At 48.8% G+C, this 20,615-nt stretch overlaps 1 non-coding gene across 1 annotated transcript; it reads right to left on the bottom strand.

The window, feature by feature from the left end:
• Positions 1 to 3,876: 3,876 nt before the first annotated feature.
• On the bottom strand, positions 3,877 to 3,984 carry LOC146856690 (U6 spliceosomal RNA). The gene has a single exon (XR_014980280.1). It is a non-coding gene; the product is annotated as a U6 spliceosomal RNA (small nuclear RNA).
• Between the last annotated feature and the right edge of the window lie 16,631 nt (positions 3,985 to 20,615).

The following is a 20,615-nucleotide window of genomic DNA, read 5'->3' as shown; positions in this document are numbered from 1 at the left end:
CTTCACAGGTTCAAGACTCCCAGCAATTGAGTCCAGGCACTGTAGGTGAAGTCTTTGTGCCCTTGAGACTTATTAGGAGGCAAGCTCTACTTCAAGCCTTTGGAGAATCTTCTTCAGCAGGATATGGCAAAGTGAAAGTCCATTCATTTCCATTGCCCATAGACAGAAGCAGCAGATGTAGTACAACTCAGTAAAGCGACACACAGCAAAAGGGCAGTACTCCTCCTTACATCTCTTCAGCTCTTCTTCAATGCAGGGTCCTCTTAGCCCAGAAGTGTTCTAAAGTTTAGGGTTTTAGGTCCAATACGTTTACCCCTTTTGGCCTTTAATTTCTTTGCATTGCACAAGTTCTTGTCCTGCATGATCTTGGTTTTGGACACACTCCAGGGGGGTGGAGACAGATTTGATATAGGCCAGCCACAGCCCTAATCAGGTGCAGGTGACCGCAGCCGCGGCCGCTGCAGGTAAGAATGGTGGGGCAGTGAGGGCAGCTGGGGGGGATTTCAAATGATAACCACGAGGGAAGATTAATTATTTATTCAGTTCTCCCTTGTGGTTGTCTCTCGAACCCCCCCCCCCCCCAGCTGGCCCCACCGCTCTTACCTGCCTTGGCTGTGGCTGGGTGACAGCCACCACTCTAGCTCAGGAAGGCCCACCAGCCTGGTTATGGGCCATCAGGATATACAGGTCACAACTCAACTCCCTTTGTGTGACTGTCTAGAGTGAATGCACAAAGAAGCCCCTGTCAGTCTAAACCAGTCATTGATTCCACAGGCAGGCAGAGGCACAGGATGGTTAACAAGAACATGCCCAGGTTCTAAAAGTGGCATTTTCAAACATACAATTTAAAAACCATCTGTATTAAAAGATGTGTTTTAAAATTGTGAGCTCTGAGAGCCCAAACTTCAATTTTCTAGGGATTCGCAATTTAAAGTTACACTTGTAAGTTGTTACAATGTAGCTCCAATGAAATTCTATGGCGGCACTAGCCCTTATACTACAGAAAAATTAAATTGGCAACATTTTACTATCAGGACATGTAAAACACCAGTACATGTCCTACCTTTCACATACACGGCACCCTGCCCATGGGGGTACCTTGGGCCTACCTTGGGGGTGCCTCACAGATAGTAAAAGGGAAGGTAAGGGTTTAAAACTGCCCTCACAGACACTGCAGGGACAGGTCTGGGATATGTTTACAGGGCTACTCATGTGGGTGGCACAATCAGTGCTGCAGGCCCACTAGTGTTATAAACAATTGGTAAGGAGGAAAAAATACAAAAATATTTTTAACACAGATACCTTTAATTATCCTGTCATCTGCGTCTAAATTCGCATTTTCTTATTTGGCCATTTAGTCGTTGAGCATCTACAAGAAAGATATTTTTACAAATAACACCTCTAAAACAAAAACAAACTAAGGCTACTGTCCACCAGGGAGTATTTCTTATTATGGAGCCACCTTTAAATAGTATGGACTACCCAGAAGGTTCATACATTGCATATAGGAACATCACTTTCTGAATCATTCAAAAGAGGCAATGTGAGATTGTTACATCCACAAACAGTTCAATAAATGTTTAGTCCTTCTGTTAAACAACTGTCGACGCGGTCGCGTTTCAGCCGGTCTATTTCTTATGGCTTCTTCAGGACAAAAGCAACAGCAGCATTCTTAGCTATTTTCCTTTACTCTGGACATCTTGTATAGAGTAAACTTGCTGGTAGGCAATGAGGTATTAGTGGGGATGAGATCTATCCTTCAGCCAACTGGCTTGAAGGTATTAGCACTCAGCTACCGTCATGTCCACTGGAGGGGATTTACATCTATTGCAGTGTAAACGCTTCTAAGTCTTTTCTTTATCCTTTATGGTCTAAGTACCGTTACTCCAAAATACGCTGTACTACTTCAACACGGGGTACACGGAAGTGAAATCATTAGGCTACCATCGTGTCCAATGTGAAGAATTTCTTCCACCGCGGTGTGCACGCTTCTCGGTTTTCTCTTATTACTCTACGGTCCGAATCCCGTCCCTCCAACTACGCTGTCCTACTTCGGGCCAAATAAGAAAATGTGAATTTAGACGCAGATGACAGGATAATTAAAGGTATCCGTGTTAAAAATATTTTTGTATTTTTTCCTCCTTACCAATTGTTTATAACATTGCGTTTCAGATACCCAGGTAATAGGAGGGTTATTGATGGGTATACCCCTAACCAATAGAATTAGCAGGCCCACTAGTAGCATTTGATTTAAAGCCCCTGGGCACACAAAGTGCACTTTACTAGGGACTTACTAGTAAATCAAATATGCCAATCGTGGAAACCCAATCATAAGTATAATGTACACAGGGAGCACTTGCACTTTAGCACTGATCAGCAGTGGTTAAAGTGTCCAAAGTACCTAAACCAGTAAAAACATAGTCCAGCACACAATCAAAAATGCAGGCGGTGGAGGCAAAACGCCATTAGAAACCACGCCAAGGATGCCAGGTTTAACAATAAATAGCAACCTCATTGCCCACATTATCTGTAGCTGAACAACAGTAACCCTAGGCCAAAGGAGCACCTTGGGACAGCACCCTGCTTGAAAGCTCTTTCACAGCCAGGGTCCTGCAGCTTCTAGGCTATACCTTGATGCCAAATGTTGTGGGCAGCCCTTGTGCTTGCTTCTGTCTGCAAGTGCTGTGTCCGCCCTCTCCTATCCCCATGCTGTCCCATAGCCTGCTTCCATTTCCCAGCCGTAAGGCATCCCAAGGGCATGTGCTTGAGTGGCTCAATCTTTGGCTATTGCGCTCCTTCTGCTGTCCCCGCTCCCCTGCCTGTGGTTTGATGACGTCCGGCAGATCCCCCACATGCTTGCTTCCTCACCCTAACTGAATCCTCATAGCTCAATAGCCCTCTCCAATGTTAAAGAGGAACCGCATATACCTACCTCTGACAGGTGGACCCCGTCCTGATCATAGTATCGACATGTATTACTGTTAATGAGGTCATGCCTCACCAACCCCCACCTATTAGCCTTGCCCACTGTGGACATGGTGACATCTAGTTTCTTCCTAGTCCTTTCAACCACTGTGTTATCCAAGGAACCCCCTCCAAATGACTTGTGGTTTGATCTTGGGCTGCTATCTGCAATTCCCTTACCTCCTATTGATTGAACACTGCTGCTTTTGCCCAAATAACCCTACTGTGCCATTGGTTTGCTGGGTTTCATGCAGGCAGTGTCCAATCAATGTAACCCTTTCTGGCGCACTTCTTGAGATTTCTTTGACCATCTTAATGGCATGCACTTACTTTAGTACGAGCACCGATTTTACATTGACACTGCACTTGTGCAGAGCTGAGCGTTAATTGACTGCTTGACAATTCATACAACCTGCATAGTGTTGCAGGGCCTTCTTTGTATTTTAACATAACCTAACATGTACTTGTGAATTGTGCCTTCATCCTAGGTATCCTGGTGCTGAATAACAGATGTTTATCGTTACCCAACTCAATGGTACTACTTTTTTCAACCTCAGAAGGATGAAGTGCTGATTGGACACACCAGGATTTGAACCTGTGACCATGATGTCGAACCCAGGCCCCTACAGTGGATGCTTCAGTCCTCTGAGCCATCAGACCTGGATCCCTAAATATGTCTTCCACCCAATTTAAAATTTTCCTTCTCAGACACACTACCATGACACATTCCCTCCGTTCTTTGGCTCTCATCATTATCTAGTGCACTATGTGTGCCCAGCAGTGAGGTTTAAAATTACAACATCCTGGCAAGACAACCTTCTGACACTTTGCCTCCAGTGGTGGGGCTCGAACCGCTGCATTAGAGGGGCCTGTGACACCAATTGCCCAAGACCTTGCCTCTAAGCTATAGCTTTCAATATGGAATGTTTCACAAATTTGCATGTCATCCTTGCTCAGGGGCAATGCTAATCTTCTCTGTGTTGTTCCCATTTTTGGTATATGTGCTACCGAAGCAAACACAAGGCATTGTTTGATATTTTGCCACCTGAGGATACTTTGGCAGGATTAGGACCTGTTGGACTTGGCCCTTCTGGCAGGTTCACCCCTGAACTCTTTGCCTTAAGCTCTGACATATTGGTAGTGATTTTTGGGCTCTGCGCACTTTAGCACTGTGGCCTAGTGTAAAGTGCATGCGCTCTCTGAGTGCGTGTGGTGAGAGTGGCCTGCCCTCCCATAGGAATGCATGGGGGATATGTGTGTCCATGGTAATTCCTGATGCGAGAGGAGTGGAGGGTCGAATTTAGTATGTGCAAACTCGTGAGAATAAATGCTGCGCAATGGTGTGCGCAGATTTATGGTGACTAGTGGAGAAGTGCCACTTCTAGAAGTTGGCACTTCTGTGTGCTGTGTCTGCCTGCCTGATGTGGAGTGCATGTCGGGCTTGTGATTGACAGGAGCTGAGAGGGCTGGGGAATTCCAGGAGCCAGGGTGAGTCTGCCCGGTGGTGAATGGAGAGATCTGCATGTAGATGGGAGGAAGGAGTTGCACCTGGGACCTGAATAGGACTGTGCCTTCCCTCCACAATGCTTGCTCCGCCCCCTGTGGTGCGTCTGAGCACCTAGCCCCTACCTGACAAAGGAGAGAGGAGCTGAGCACAACAATGTGCTCCAAAGCTCCCCCAAACCAGTTGCATCTGGTTTTCCCCTCAGCCCTGTGCCGTGTCACAAAGGGAAAATGTAATATAAATATAGGGGCTGTGTCCCCATGAAATTGTTCAGTGTTCCTGTTCCTGAGGGAGAGGGAGCTTGCTGCTGCTGGGGCCCAGGAGGGACCGCCATGGGGGCTGCCTCCCTGCTGGAGGGCCCTGTGTGCTGGCCTCTGGGCTCAGCTCTGCCCCTGAAACCTCCCCTGGACTTTTCCTGAAGGAGCTGGGGCTTCTAGTGCCTGGAGAGCGCTTTATTTCTTTTCCTGGTTTCCAGCGTCCTGGGAGCGCTATCTTCGAAGAACTGCCCAGCTGATGGAGAACCTGGGGCTGCGCCGCGCTGCAGCCCTTGCTGGGGGAATCCACTACATAGGGATTCCCCCGTTATGCCATTATCTTAAATACGGGTGCCTACCCCGCTTTCATGCCGCTTATTTTTATAATAATAGCGGCGGGTGCCCACCCCACTTTATATTGTTAATTGCGAGGGAGCCTATCCCTCTTGCCGCCGAGAAAAAGAATCACCGCCGCGGCCGAGTCCAAACCGGAAGTCAGGCGCCGCTTGCCCGGGACGTGGGTGGGGCCTGACATCCGGCCAGAAGAGGCGCCAGAGTTACTGATGACGCAGGGCTCCCGTGAGCAGTGGGGAGCCTCCACGCCAGATGGGGAGTACGGAAGGAACCCTGCGGGTTCCCTGGAGAAGTCCCATGTCCCGAGAGGGGGCCCGGGTGAAGAGCGGTGCAGCGGATCACCCGTGAGGCTCTCAGGGCCCGGATGAACAGCGGTGCAGCGGATCACCCGCGAGGCTCTCAGGAGCGAGAGAGCCCCGCATGCTGCCACCGCCGAGAGAAGACTGCTGCCTGCGCCAGTGAAGAGCCCAGGTGAGTGGGGCTCGCAGTAATGGTGCCTGTCAGAGGCACCGGATCAGAGCGGCCCCGTTTGTGCAGCGGGCCGCTCCAACGTGGCGATATTTGTTTGAAAGTCCCAAGGTCCCGTGCCGACCCTATTGGGCATTATTCTCCAGTTGCCCCACTTTGCAGGGGGCAGCTGCAATGTTGAGGATGAGTGCTTCTTCGTTGTTGGCCTCAGTATTTCAGAGCCTGCGTGGCTCCACCATGTACATATTTACTTAAAGCACCAGTGCGCTCCACAGTGCTTTGGGGCAAGTTCTTTTTCTTTATTGGCGCATAGTTATTTCAGGAGCCCGTGCGCTCCATGGGGACATGTTTGTTTTCAGAGCCAGATGGCTCCAACGTTGGGCACATTGGTTTCAAGGGCAATTGAGAGCCCAAGCCTCATTTGTAACTTTCCCAGCTGCCCAGCAAGTAGTGGGCAGCTGCACCGTTTAGGCACCCAGTTCTTTAGGGGCATGTTTTGAGTAAGGAGTGAGATGCACTCCTTTGCCCCATACCTTCCCAGCTGCCCGGCAATTAGTGGGCAGCAGCTACGTTTAGGTTTGCGCAGTTGCGCACCTGGATTCCGCTGCTAGGCAGAGCGCCCTGACATTCTGGACACAGGGCATTTGAGCCCTCTTCTTGAGATGGCCAGTTGGCCAGGGGGACTGTTAGAATTGTAGGGCACCAGGCCCTAATGTGATTGTGGTGCTAGGAAATGTTATTCATTTAGTATGATTTACGCACCCTGATTTATACCTCTAAATGTGTTTTATGATTATGAGGTTGTTTTGCATATCATGGTTTATGCTAGTGAGATTATGTTCCACTGTGTGATTTATGCCCCTAATGTAGTTATACTTAGGAGGTTAGGGTCTAATGCGTTTCGACTTCTGAGAGAATTGTATAATGTGTTTATGCTGGTGAGGTTGGCGCAGAATGGAATTCGCGCCTGATGTGATGCTGTGCATAATGTAGTTTATGTTACAGGATGATGCTAAGTACAGTGATTACCAGTAGTACTGGTTGTGTTCTATGTTTATGATAAATTCTACATTTCACTTTGTGATGGTACTGACAGTGGTCCAGTTGGCCCTGTCAGGTGTAAATAATCCCTTGTAAATATGACCTAGTGCCAGGTGGCACCATGTATAATATGTGCTTACTATTCTAATGTGTTATGATAATACAAAGGCTATTTTTGATATAACCTTGTGTGGAGTTCCTTTTGTAATGTGCCTGGGATGTTGTTGCTGTGTACGTGCGCAAATGCTTTACACATTGCCTCCGGGATAAGCCTGACTGCTCGTGCCAAGCTACCAAGGGGGTGAGCAGGGGTTATCTTTGGCTTGTAACTTCCTTGCCCTGACTAGAGTGGTGGTCTCTGCCTGGCTCTGACGCAAGCCTTAGCCAACCAGAGATGCCATTTCTAACAGTACCCATGTCCAGTGAGAACCCATATCCCCACAGGCAGAAGACTTTGCTACTGAGTTATAACTCCTTGGTCAGCATATATTGGCCTGACACCGCCAATGACGCCACACCGACCTGCCGCACCATGTAGTATGTGCCAATCGTGAGCCTCATGCCTATGAAAGGAGATTACTGTGTAGATTAAAGTGCTTCCTGAGGGTTAATTTCACTGTAACGTATATTGGCTCCCCGCGTGTCTCCTTATTCTGAGGACTACCAGGCAGTTCGCCATCTCTTCTTCTATTCCTTTGCTGGATTGCTTGATTATTGAACACTACCCTTCTCTTCCGATCCTTCAGTCTACCTGTCCCTTCGTGCAGTTATGGGAAAAAAAACTAAAGGAGGGTCACTGCCTCTGTTACCCAAAGCGGCTCCTTGTCCTCCAGAAATGGTGAGCTTTGTATACTTGCACCTGGGAAAGCCCCTACCATGGGCCATGCGCTTTATGATGTGACTTGTGCGAGTAGAACCTGACTCAACAGCCCAAGGTGGCGCCCCTTAAAAGGGGATGCCCAAATGCAAAATTTTGTCGCAAATAATGCCCCATTTCCCACCGGTTAACTGTCTCAACTGTTTCATCTCTCTGGTTTCAGGATACTTCATCATCATGATGTTCCAGAAAGGGTTTGCAAACCTTATGCTTCAGATGGGCTGGACAGGAAAGGGAGAAATAGTACCTCTTGCTTCAGGGATAGATACATAACTATCAGGACTCAGTGTTAACAGTGCTGAAGGTCATGTCCTGGCAAGGATGCTGAAATGCATACATTAGCTCACCTAGTATGGGGTGCCTTATAATAGGCTCCAGAGCTTTTAAACTTGCCCTGAGAAGCCTAGGTGATGTTCTGGAAAGGACCAAGTAGTAGCAGAGCAATGGTGTTCGAATCCCCAAGCAAAAGAATCATTTGCCTCTGGAGGTCTCCTCAAGCAGTACAGAAAGCCCATTTTAGGACAATTTCTTATTGTGGCAGCTGAACGTAGAGAGAGTAAGAGACAAAGATGTTCCTTTAGTAAGGAGACATGGCTTTTTGCATAACAAAGCACAACCAAGCAGGCAGCAATTCCAGCGCCTTGAGACCCACACAGGTGATATGCCACGCTATATAACTACTTTATTGAGGTGCTTGTCCACAGGGTCTGAATTGGTGCCCGGTGAACTGATCTCACAACTTGCCAGTCCACCAGCTCGACAGTTTGTCAAGCAGTTCACCACCGCTGCTGCAGTGTGCGAGGACTCGGAGTAAGCGGCAAGCGGCAAGCGGCAAGCAGCAGCAGCAAGGAGGCGAGGGCATACAAGGATATACGCCGAGGTAACTACCACACTGCCGGATTGAGAGAGCCGCGTCTGTGGGCTGCACGCCAGCAGCGGCAAGAGGCAGAATGCAGAAGCGCTCACCACGGCTCCTGCGATTTTCTCGGTGGTTTCCAGGCGGCGAGTGGGGATGGTGCAGTGTGGTGTGTGTGGTTTGCTCCTCAACCCCCAGCTGCACCAATCCTGCACTAATAGTGACCACACCGTCATCCGCTTCAGTCAACACGCATACACAGACGTCACCCAATGATTACACTGACACTTTATTTGTGGGTGAAGAACTGCTGCAGGTTTATTTCATACAACATAGTATGATAATAAAATTGGGTTATCTTACGGGCGATCCAGGGCAGGCAGCCCCTTGCTGCTCCGCCCGCCTGGTGAGCCAGCACACACAGTGGGTCGATGCCCGGCAGTGTGGCACATAATTATTTACAGATCATCCACTGGGTCACGTGATCTGTCTCCTACTCCCGCCCCTTCCGACAGGGGCGGAGCGTGTTGTGGCACACCCCCGGTTGGTCAGGCCCCCCAACCGCCCGAAGGACTAACGGGGCGCCGTCGCGGTCTTCCCAGAACCCCCTTCGGCTCCTGGACCTTGGCTCGGGCACCCTTACTGTGCCGGACAGGGGTACCCTTACTGTACCGCCTGTCGCAGAGGTACCCTTACTGTACCCGTCTGCATCCAGATCGCCCTGTAACTCCGCCTGCAACGCAAAAGAAAACATTAAAACATTCCAAATAACGCGCTGTGCCTGACACGTGGGGTAAGTGGAAAGGGTGGGAAATCGCGTGTCCAGGCTGGAGCGGCGCACCGGAAACAGAGGAGGAACTGGGCGAGAGGGCCTCCTAAGTAGGGGGGGGCAAGCCGCGCCCCCCGCCCCCAATGGCCCACCTCCAGCTCCAACTATAGGGAGTAATACCTTAGTGGGCGTAGCCTCGCGCACGAGGCAGCAAAGGGGAAGGCTACGACGGGCGGCCACTAACATGCTGCCCTGCTGATGTCCCACTGCTTGGGACGCGGGCAGCGGCATAGTGACCACACCGTCATCCGCTTCAGTCAACACGCATACACAGACGTCACCCAATGATTACACTGACACTTTATTTGTGGGTGAAGAACTGCTGCAGGTTTATTTCATACAACATAGTATGATAATAAAATTGGGTTATCTTACGGGCGATCCAGGGCAGGCAGCCCCTTGCTGCTCCGCCCGCCTGGTGAGCCAGCACACACGGTGGGTCGATGCCCGGCAGTGTGGCACATAATTATTTACAGATCATCCACTGGGTCACGTGATCTGTCTCCTACTCCCGCCCCTTCCGACAGGGGCGGAGCGTGTTGTGGCACACCCCCGGTTGGTCAGGCCCCCCAACCGCCCGAAGGACTAACGGGGCGCCGTCGCGGTCTTCCCAGAACCCCCTTCGGCTCCTGGACCTTGGCTCGGGCACCCTTACTGTGCCGGACAGGGGTACCCTTACTGTACCGCCTGTCGCAGAGGTACCCTTACTGTACCCGTCTGCATCCAGATCGCCCTGTAACTCCGCCACAGCTCTGGGGAGGCTACCGTCGCTGCCAGAGCCCCCCTTCCTCCCTTCGCTGTTATAGGTGCCCTGCCCCTGCGAGCCAGCTTAGTGGGCTAAATTATGGGTCCTGTTCTGCAACCCGCAAATGACGGCATTAATTTTGCACATTACTCAGGAGCCCAGGGCAGACTAACAAAGGATGTCTTCTTGCCCCACTGCCGTTCAGCTTAGACGTTCCTGGTGTCCCTAACTTTCTTTGCAATGCCCCTGCAGATCTTCTTTAACGTAATATGGGAAGATCTAGCACCACATATGGAGCCAGAACTGAACCATAGCTGAATTCGTCAATCCATCGATTCTCTTATATCCTAGCACGAAGAAGGTTTTAATTTCCACTTTGTCTACAAAGGTGATGTATAGATAGCGTCATGGTTCCTGAATTGCTGCTGCTGCTGCGAGGGGTGCATGATTTCTCGGCAGGACAAAACATTTAACGTAACTGCTAAATGGCGGCTTTTATCATGACTCCGGATAAAGCCACTATGACTGACTGAGCTGCCGAAGAATACATCTCTCAGCTCGAGGACCAAACTTGTGAACGTTCCCCACCTCCCTGGCTCCCAGGAGAGGATGAGCGAGAAGAGCAACACCTAACTGTTTCTCAGGCTGGAAAATATGGCATGGGTAACAAGGCATTGGTGAAATAGGCGCTTATGGACCTGCAATCCTATTAAGATTTTTCACTTGGCCAAATTAGGTGCCTTCCTGGCTTGGAATTGTGTTCCCCCCCAGCTACAGCACAATAAGCAGGGTGAAGGTAACGTGTGAGTTAACCACTTTACCTACGTATATAAACACAAGCTGACATCGCGGGTATCTCAATTTTCTTCCTTTCACATCTTATTATCCTATTGTTTACTACAAACTGACCCCTATCTCAGCAACATCTCCTCGTTTTAGCCTTTCTACTTGCAAATAAAGTTACATTAAATTTGACGATAGTCTTATACTAGTCCCGCTGTTTTATCCCAATCTTTCCGTACTCTCCACTGGGACAGCATAGCCAATTTCCTTGCTTGTTGAATAGAAGCTAGCTATTGGACTTTATTGCTGCTGAAGGAGTTAATAGGTTTGCCTACAGTCCTTGCTATACCGGTGCTGCTGTGCTATAGGTAATTCGTTGCACCGACATCGTGGCTTGCCAATGAAACTTCTCATTTTATCAAATAATATGTTGGGAGCCCCAGTGATGATTTCGTTGACATCTACATAGTTGGCAGTGTCTCTATCTTGCCAATACCTGGGTCACGTCCGCCATAAATGACGACATTACATCTGGCTTTTCCGCTAGCCTTGCCCATTAACCTGTCAAATGTCTGTGGACGTGTCAAGCCCTTTCCCTTACTAGAAAGTTTAAAAGCAAATTCAAGAGGTATGGTCGCTCTCTCAATTATTACCATGTAGCTGAGGGCATGCCATTCACGGGTGTCTGGTTGAAGTATGCGCAGGTCATTGACACTCTCCCACGTGCAGTGCTGTGAACCGTTTGAAGTAGTTCATCAGATTCAGCCAGCCACCCCCTAGGTGGAGGCTTGCACTCCCAAACTTCTGCTCGTGTAAAACCCGACCACACCTCCAGTTCAGTGAAATTTAGTAATTCACGACACTGACAACCCTAGGGGCCAAATACTGGGCTGTGTAAATGCGGCCCAATACCACCATGAACAATTAGCTTGGAGTGGATGGGTGTAAACCTAGGCTGGCTGAAGGCAAAACCTTTGACAATCACTCCTGGCAAGATGTGCCAACGCAGGTTGAATAAAGAGTTATCCAGCCCTCCTTACTTCCTTTCCCAGTTCGACACAGGTCGAAGAAGAATGCCCCTACCAGAAGGTCATGGCCTTATCCTTGAAGCCTATCCAACAGCATTCTACCGGAAATCACCAGCATTGCTTTGTAAAGCTTCTTCTGGTTCCACAATTATTAGTGGTCGATATGCTATCCCTCAGTTAAATCTTAGCTAATCGTACGCCTGCCTAATTCCCAGGGCTGTCTGGCTTAATGCTTTACGCCTGTAATTGCCCCACCCAACGTGGCCTTGCACTGAAAGTTAACTTGGTTGTCTCTACTTTCCTTTTAGAGCTAGGAACGCCCCCTGAGCTGCTTGTGCTTACTAAATGGACCCGCTCCTTAGTTTCCAGCACACAATGCACTTAAATGTCATCTGGCCCTGGCGCCTATCAAACAGAGACAGCCTCTGTCACCTTCATACAATGCATAAACAAACCTCACAAGGTCGCAGAAGCGGCAAGCCAGGCTAAGTTTCGGTAAACCATGTCACTCTGTGCTTTCCCTGGCCCTCTGTGGAACAGGGAGAATAACCTTAAAGATGTTATGTATGACACACAAACCCAGGCATTCCGCTTGTCTCCAAACAGCTCAGGCTGATGATTTCCTGTATAGACTAAGCTGCCACTATGACTGAGTTGCAGAAAACATTACACCAGCTCTTTCAGAATCGCAAGGCTAAAGATGAAAGGCGGCGGCATCTCTCGACTTAAGTGTGGAACTCACAGTAATAAATACCTTCACGATGTTCTGCATGCCCCGCAAACCCAGGCCTTCAGCTTGTCTCAACACAGCGCAGGCTGCTGACTTTCTGCATAGACTGAGCTGCCACTAGGACTGATTTGAAAGAAACCTTACACCAGCTGTTTTCATACTGCAAGGCAAAGGAACGACTTACACAAGAGGCTGGTAAAGCAGTGGATACTGCTAGATGTCGCACTTGGCCACACAAGAACTCGCACACTAGGTCAGCCTGCCTGTCCCAACGCAGGCAATAACCGAGAAATCACACAGAGCATATTCCAGATAGGCCAATCATGCTGCGTGAAAATGCAGGATTCTGCAGCATATTCACTTGCTCCTTTGTGCCCCCTGCCACAAACTTCCCTGTGCAAGAGTGACAGCACCATCAGAAACCAGCGAGATGAAAAAGGGGGTGCGCCTGGGTGGAAGCATCTGCATACTGAAAAGAAAGGCCAAAGGACTGAAAAAACAACATGCACCTTTGCCAGGTGTAAAACCCACTCTGATCTACGCGCATTGCCGCCAAATAGACAAGAGCAGTATAATACTGATAAAATCTGTGTCCAAAAAGCATCATCCTGGTGTTCCCCTTTGGGCCTCCCATCCAAGTACTAACCAGGCCTGACCCTGCGTGACTTTCAGGATGACCCATGAACGTGACATGGTGGCGTGAAAACAGAAACCTTATTTTATCAAACAATTCGTTGTGGGCCTTAAGAATCTGGCGCTTCCTGATCACATCTGGGATGACACTATGACCTTACATCCTTTGGCGCCCGATAAATGGAGTACCATTCAATTGCGCATTAATAGAACTTGTTATGTATAGCGCGTTGTAAGTAGTGCTGGGCTCTGATTAGATGCGCCATATATCAAATAAGTCGATATTACTATCACTCGTGTTCCCTTCTGGGGGCCTAAAAGAACTATCATCAGGTTGTCAGGCTTGGGACACACTGCGCTTTACAACCGGGCCGAGCTGCTCCCCACGCACAGAAGCAGCCTGTGGTGGGCGAAGGAGACCTCCACTCAGGGCCCTTGTTTCGGGACACAAGATAAAAACTCCGCAAATAAACACCTTCATTCAATTATTTGAAACACGTGTCCTCCGTCATTGCCCATGTCAGGGCGCTCTACATAGCTGTCAACAGATATACAATGTATAATTACAACAACATAACTTGCATAAAGAGACGGAAACTCGTCGCAATATCTCAAAGTGACTCATTACGAGTGTTCTCCATAGACATAGCTCATACCCTTCAGCCCCCCTCTCCTCCTCCCCTCGGGACTGCAGAATGACTAGGTTCAGGGGGGGGGAGGGGGCTTTGAGCGCAAAGTGATTGCGCATGTGTGAAATCAGACAGCCGGAGATAGTCGAGGACCGAAGATACTTTTAATTTCGCAATATTATGTGGCGCGAGCTTGGCCCCAGGATGTTACATGCCTGAAACCGGGATATTAGAAGGTGCTTCCTCCCTGGCACTCAAGAAACTGGTTGCGGCCGAGACACTCCCTGCACGGAGTGCTGGAGGTGTAGAATCAAGGACTGTGACATCATTCACCCGCTCTTGGAGAGCCCCACGCACACATAAAACACCCTGTGTATCTGTATCTGGCATCTATAGATCGCGAAATGTGGGCCGTTGGGGAGATTAAGGGAGCTATGCCCATGGTCACAGGGTGTTGACATGATCTGCCCGCGGGGATCGAACCGTGAGCCCTGCGCTCTGGAGTCAGCCGCTCTGACCACTGCGCCACACCTCTCCACCTCGTCTGACTAAGATGTAACAGTATGAAAGATATCATTCTATTCATGGTAGCCCTACTGACTTTGTCATAGGGTCAGAACAGTGCAATGTAAAAAAAAAAAAAAAAAAAAAAGTGGGCCTATTGCCTTTATCACGGGGTCAGCACATCGGTATATAACAGGCATACCCCTAATCTGTGTCCACTAGTCACCAATAACCCAAAGCAAATGCATTCACACGTAGCATGCTTAATAATATTCCCGCGCGCAGGGCGCCATATGACCCTCGCAGGAGGGGTTGAGACCATCGCCCGGCCATGCAGCAACCTCGCAACATGGCCGCAATATCGCGATATAGGGATTGGTGCAATCTAAAGCTCCAGGAGACGTTGCTGCACTGAGATGCAGTGCAAATGAGCAGACCAAAGCATACATTATATATCTTTAGTGTAATGTACTCCTACTAAAGGGACATTTAGTTAAACCAAGTGTAAGTGTCAAGGTCCCCGCTGGTGTGGCTGCATATTAAGTGTTATATTTTGTAGATGCAAATATCTGCAAAGCCAGGAGCCTGCGAGAGAAGACTACCCTCAAGCAGCATATATAAACATACAAATTGTATCACAGGTAAAAATATGTGTATGTTTGTGACCAAATTATAGTAGATACAAGTGCATAGCGAATCCCCTCGCAGACGGCCCCAAACCGCTCCGTGACAGAAGCCCAGTGTCCTTGTTGAAGAGCCCACAGATGGATTTCATGCGTGGGGTATGTGGTCGTGTGGTGTGCTGCAGTGGGTGGGTTTTAAAACACAAATCAAGCAGCAGTCTAGAACGGCTCCTACGAAGGCAAGCTGTACGTTTTATATCCTCGAACTGTTTTATAAGCAGGCTCAAGACAACCCCAAAATTATGAAAGAGGGGGGGGGGGTTCAACTTGTGCAATTTAGGCAGCTGTTCACTATGGCCACTGTGGCTGTAGAGGTGATCCGGAAGAGGCTTTTTGTCCGGCCGCTCATGAAGAAGTGAGAGGCGCGCAAAATAGGCAGTCTGTTTTTGGTGGCTGGAGGGGGGGGGGCAAATGCCGCTTTGAAGCTGCAAATAAAACAATAATTAAAGTAAAACCAGCGCTGTGCTTGTGAAACGAGCGCCGCGCTGGAAAAGTATGTTCACAGTGGGGATGAACGCGGATCTAACAGCGCGGAAGTGCAGGGGAGAGAGGGGCGAGAGAGCAATAGTAAGCAAACAAGCGACGGCAAAGGTCAATGACGTCACTACGTGCTTTTAATTGAATGTTCTAAAAGTTGCGCATTTGAAAATCGTGTTTACGTAGCTGAACATCCCTCTCCCACGCAAATCCTTACCATCACATCGCCGTGGCATAATATCGAGAATAGCCGAAAATGTACTTCTTTCATTCCCCCAGACCTTCAACAGCACAGCAACAAAAGCTACTAAAGTCCGACCAAATTAACCCAAGCAACGCAAAACATCCATCTCGGAACGACTTCAAGGCCCTTCCGGTGCACCGCTATTCCAAAATGCAATTGCCCGCAGGTGATTCGCCCAATACACCGAAGGCGCTGAATGTCGCTCTCCATGGCATCGCACTCCACGAAGTGCTCTCTGCACATGGTGTCCACTCGGAGCCGAGCAGCACACAGGGCTTGCCTTGGAAAGAAACGAAGCATCCGGCGCTTCAAAAGCATAATAAAACTCCAAAACCAGTGCCCCCACAAGCTAGCGCCCCGGGCCTCCCCCACGCCAACCATGCGCTCTACCACAGAGCTATAACCTCAACATGAAGACGACCGTGCTCTCCCCCACGACCCATAACCGCATAAAAGCATAACCATGCCACGCAACGACTCAAAGCGCATCCCCCCGCCGCTCTCTCCGCGCTCGCACCCCCCCACCCTGAGCCACAATGCCGCTTCAACCTGGCACGTGCACAAGCTGCCTAGCAGGGGACACTCTACTGCCCCGGGCAGGAAACCCCAAGCGAGATTCAATATCGCTGGTGTGTTCAACGAACAACCCCCCACAATGGCGTGTCCGGCGCCAGCCAAGAGGCCTCTCGCGCAGGCAGGTCAAGGTCCCGCGCAGGCCCTGGCCAGTATGGCGGGACGGACGAAGGGGGGGGGCTGGGGGGGAGAGCACTGACCTTGCTACCGACACGACCAAACACGCGCTCCGGGCACCAAGACCGCAGCGACCCTCGGCGAACCTCAGCAACCAAGAGACGGCGAATTTCCGCGTGAAGAAAACGGCGGGAAAACGGCCAGCCACGACGAGACAAATCGCGTGTCCAGGCTGGAGCGGCGCACCGGAAACAGAGGAGGAACTGGGCGAGAGGGCCTCCTAAGTAGGGGGGGGCAAGCCGCGCCCCCCGCCCCCAATGGCCCACCTCCAGCTCCAACTATAGGGAGTAATACCTTAGTGGGCGTAGCCTCGCGCACGAGGCAGCAAAGGGGAAGGCTACGACGGGCGGCCACTAACATGCTGCCCTGCTGATGTCCCACTGCTTGGGACGCGGGCAGCGGCATTCCTTGTTTCTTCGTCATGCCCTGAGAGACCACAGTTACAGCAACAGCCCCAGCTGTCGTTACTGCCGCCTTCAGACCACCAGATTGCAAGGCGCAGGAAAGCAGAGGTGAGCAGAGCAAACTTGCTGCTAACAGTGAACGGAGCAGCCCAGCAGCCCAGCAGTCCAGCAGTCCTGACGTGACGTGGCAGCGAAGAGCCGGCAGGCGACTCCCTAGAGTCCCCCTAAAGGCCTGTTGAGGGCTCTGACCGAGGTGCTCGGGTTTACGGGCTTACGGTCTCCGGCCCGTCCTCATTAGCGGGGGCCGCTGAGTGTCGTGCCCAGGTTAGTCTGCGGAAGCGGCCTAACTAGGTTGGGCGCGGCTTGCTAGTGTGCCCTGCTCTCTCTCTCTCTCTCTTGGAGGTATACTCCTGGCCGAACCTGCGGTGTAGCAGTCTTACCGCTATACAGCCCTACAGCCACTGGCTGGCGGTATACTAGTAGCACTTTTGTGTATCCAAGTGGGGAAAAAACATCAGGCTGGTGTGGCTTGTGAACCAGAGTGTCCACCGGTCAACCGAAGCTGAAGTTAGTCGAAGCTCTACCCCTCTCCTAAGATTTAATTTGAGCTTCATTTAGAACTATGACAGCAAAAAAAACTACGCTCAGGGAAATTGGTATTTGTAAGAGCATGTAAAAAAAAACAAAGCCAACCCTCTGAGGAATTAGTCAGTGCAGATAAATACTTTAAAAGGATTTATTGCCATCTCCACTTTTTTTCTCAAATATGAAGCCTAAGTCTGAATCTCTACCCCAAAAGGTAGAAGGAACAGTGAAATCTACACCTCTAGCTACCATTTCTTCTCCTGGAAATAGAATGGTCGGGGTAAGCGTTGCGGTACGTTCTGAAATCAGAGTGGAAGGCTCTTCACGTGAAATCTATACTATTCGCTCTACTGAAAATAGCGTGTCTCAGTCCATTATTGATTTATGTTCTGAGTCTAGAGTGGATGGCCTTATATGGGAGGATTTTACCCTCCCTGGCTTAAATATTAATTTAAACCACTACGCGAGTGCTTCAAAATTACCTAAGCCACGTACTTTAGATATCTTACATCTTCCAAACTCTAAAGATCATCTTCCTGGTTCTCTATTAAAGAGCAACTTTTTAGTAGTACGCCTAGTGGAGCGGACTCAATAAGCTCAAGAGCATCTATCACTCCTGATTTGTCTTTGGATTCTGACCCCCCAATTAAGGAGTCTGATGATAAAATATTGATGTCTTAATCCTTGTTTTGTCTGGAAAGAGTTTTATCTTCTATTTTAGCTCTTATGGAAAGATCCAAAGATATTTTGGATTCACTTTTGTCATTGACCAAATCAATATTTTTTGACCATATACAGCCAATCAGTAAGGATTCCCTTCCTTTATCTGATAAATCCAAATTTTGTTTAGAGACCCCTCCTCTACACCCACAAGCACTTAATTTGAACATAAGGAAATCTACCCAAACGAGCTTTGTTACAAATCCGAATTATCAAGACTTTGGTACTCAGGTGGCCATGCCCCTTGGTTCCCCAAAACATAAAGATAGTGTGGACTTATTTGATGAATCTCAGCTCTTTTCGTTACAGCAATTCTTTGAGCCTGAGACTTTTATGTCGCCCCCTGTTAATTCACCTCTACCGATTACAGGAAAGGACAAAGTTATGGTAGAACGTAAAGTTTATCCAATTTTTTTGTTTTAAAAACAGGGATAAACAAAATTGTTCACCCTACTATGAAATAACTAAAATCTGATCGTATTTCACCAAAAAGAAAAGCCTTAAAAAATGAAAGAAAATCCGCTAGCAGAAAGAAGAAAACAAAAAGAGGAAATACTCGGAGGATTAAGAAGAAAAGGGCTAAACAAATCCATTTTGACCCTAACATAAATCTATCTTTGCCTCCGATCCATGCTGTAAAAGATCAGAAGAGGATAGTAGTTCAAGTGGAAGTCTCTCCAACAGACTTTAAACCACTTCCGCTGAACTCTAGCACTGCAATCTCGGTTTCTCAAGAAGCTACTACCACAGATTTAAGTACTGCAGCAGGTGCAAAATGTAGTTTGAATCCTGACTCTGTACTATTTTCATCTGCTATTGGCAGCGATGTGATTTATAATCCTGGACATTTGTCTAAGGGAGACTATTATGTTAGCATTCAGGCTTCTGTATCCCTTTCACTGGGTTTTGTCTTTATTTTTGATAATGAGTTATATATGAATAGGTCTTATTTATTGAGTTGTTTCACTGAAATATATGATTTACAAATGATCCAGAGTAGCGATTTGGCTTTGGTTCAAGTTTTAAAACATGGCAATCTTGGGGCTGCCAGAGTGACGTTTGGGTCTAAGGTGACGTCCCATTTAATTATCACAAATTCTGACAAACTACGGTGCTGTGGTATTGATGTTCTGGTCCCCAATGAGGAGAAAGCCCCTGAAAAAGAGTCCATTAATAGGCAGTGTCGGAGGGAGGGTCAGAAATGAAAGCTAGGAGGCCGTATAGGGTGCGTAATGGTAATAAGAATTTATTAATACTCTTAGTCAGTATGGCTTGGATGGCTGATAAGAACGAATAGTTGAGACACGGTTGGGATTTGAGATTGCTGCACTGTCCAAAGTTAGGGTGGGGAGTTCCACTTGCTGGTCGAGAATGGAGAGCTTCTGTCTTTTGGGGTCTTGAATTCTTCTCTTGATCTCAGTGGTTCCCCAGTATACTCAAAAGGGAAGAAAAGAAACAAAGTGGCGGTGAATTCTCAGGTCTTAAGTACTCTTGGTTCTACGATACCCTTCACCACTCCAGATGAAGATAGTGCTATACAATAGCTGAGGGTCGCGGCTTGTTCCGTCCTCTGGGTCTTTGCTTCCGAATCATCTGGATTCACCGGCGTCCAGGGATCTTCCTCCTCGGCGTCTTCGGCACCGCTCTCCCGTTGTCCGCGGCTTCCGCCTTCGCGCCGTCTTCCCGCGAGAGGTCTCTTTTCCCCGCTTCTCTTGGCTCTGATTGGAAGTTTTCACCGGCGATTTCCGCGTCATCCTATAGAGGAGAGGGCGTGAGGACTTTGTTAACCCTGTGTATGCCGGGCCCTTTTCTCTCCGTGACCAAGGGCCGAGCACCGGGGTAGGCGTAACTTGATCCCCATCCAGGCTCTTCCTGACAGGCAGCTTCCCACCATACAAGATCTATCGTCTCTTGATGCTCACCATTTGGAAATAGAAAGGGTATTAATGATCTCTCTCAGCAAGAATGGAAGGAGAGTCTCCCTCCAACCAGAGGAAAAGAGTGGCGGAGTACTATCTGTAGACGATGAAAACAAGAAATGGAGTTGGGTGGCAGGGGCCCTGAATGCAAATAGTTCAGTTGGCCTAAGGTTTGGGAACTCTTTCTAGTAAGGGCCTTAAATTGATCTCCTGGAATTCAGCCGGCTTAAGCACAAATAAAAACTAATGGCTGTTCATGAAAAAACAGAACACCAACATAATATGTATTCAAGAGTCCTGGATTATAACAAATTGGTCCATGGAAGATTACTATGTGCTGAGCCGCCCTGCACTTCCGGTGAGCAGGGGACATGTGAAAGGAGGCATCACCATCATGCTTAGATCAAGCCTCAAATGGAAATATAAAACAATCCCACATGCCTATCATCTATTTAAGCCAATTAAGCTAGAGACCAAGGAAGATTCTGTTAACTCTGAGTCCCTGCTAATCGTAAATGCATACATTCCACCAGGCTCATCTAATACATATTTATTAAAAGATCTGCTTGCCTTTGTCTCGTCTATCCTCGAAAACTCAGAATGTAAGAACCTAATGTTGGTTGGAGACCTGAAT

This window comes from Triturus cristatus, chromosome 3_2 (genome assembly GCF_964204655.1).
Source record: "Triturus cristatus chromosome 3_2, aTriCri1.1, whole genome shotgun sequence".
NCBI classification, from domain to species: domain Eukaryota; kingdom Metazoa; phylum Chordata; class Amphibia; order Caudata; family Salamandridae; genus Triturus; species Triturus cristatus.
This window is presented reverse-complemented; position numbering and strand designations above follow the sequence as displayed.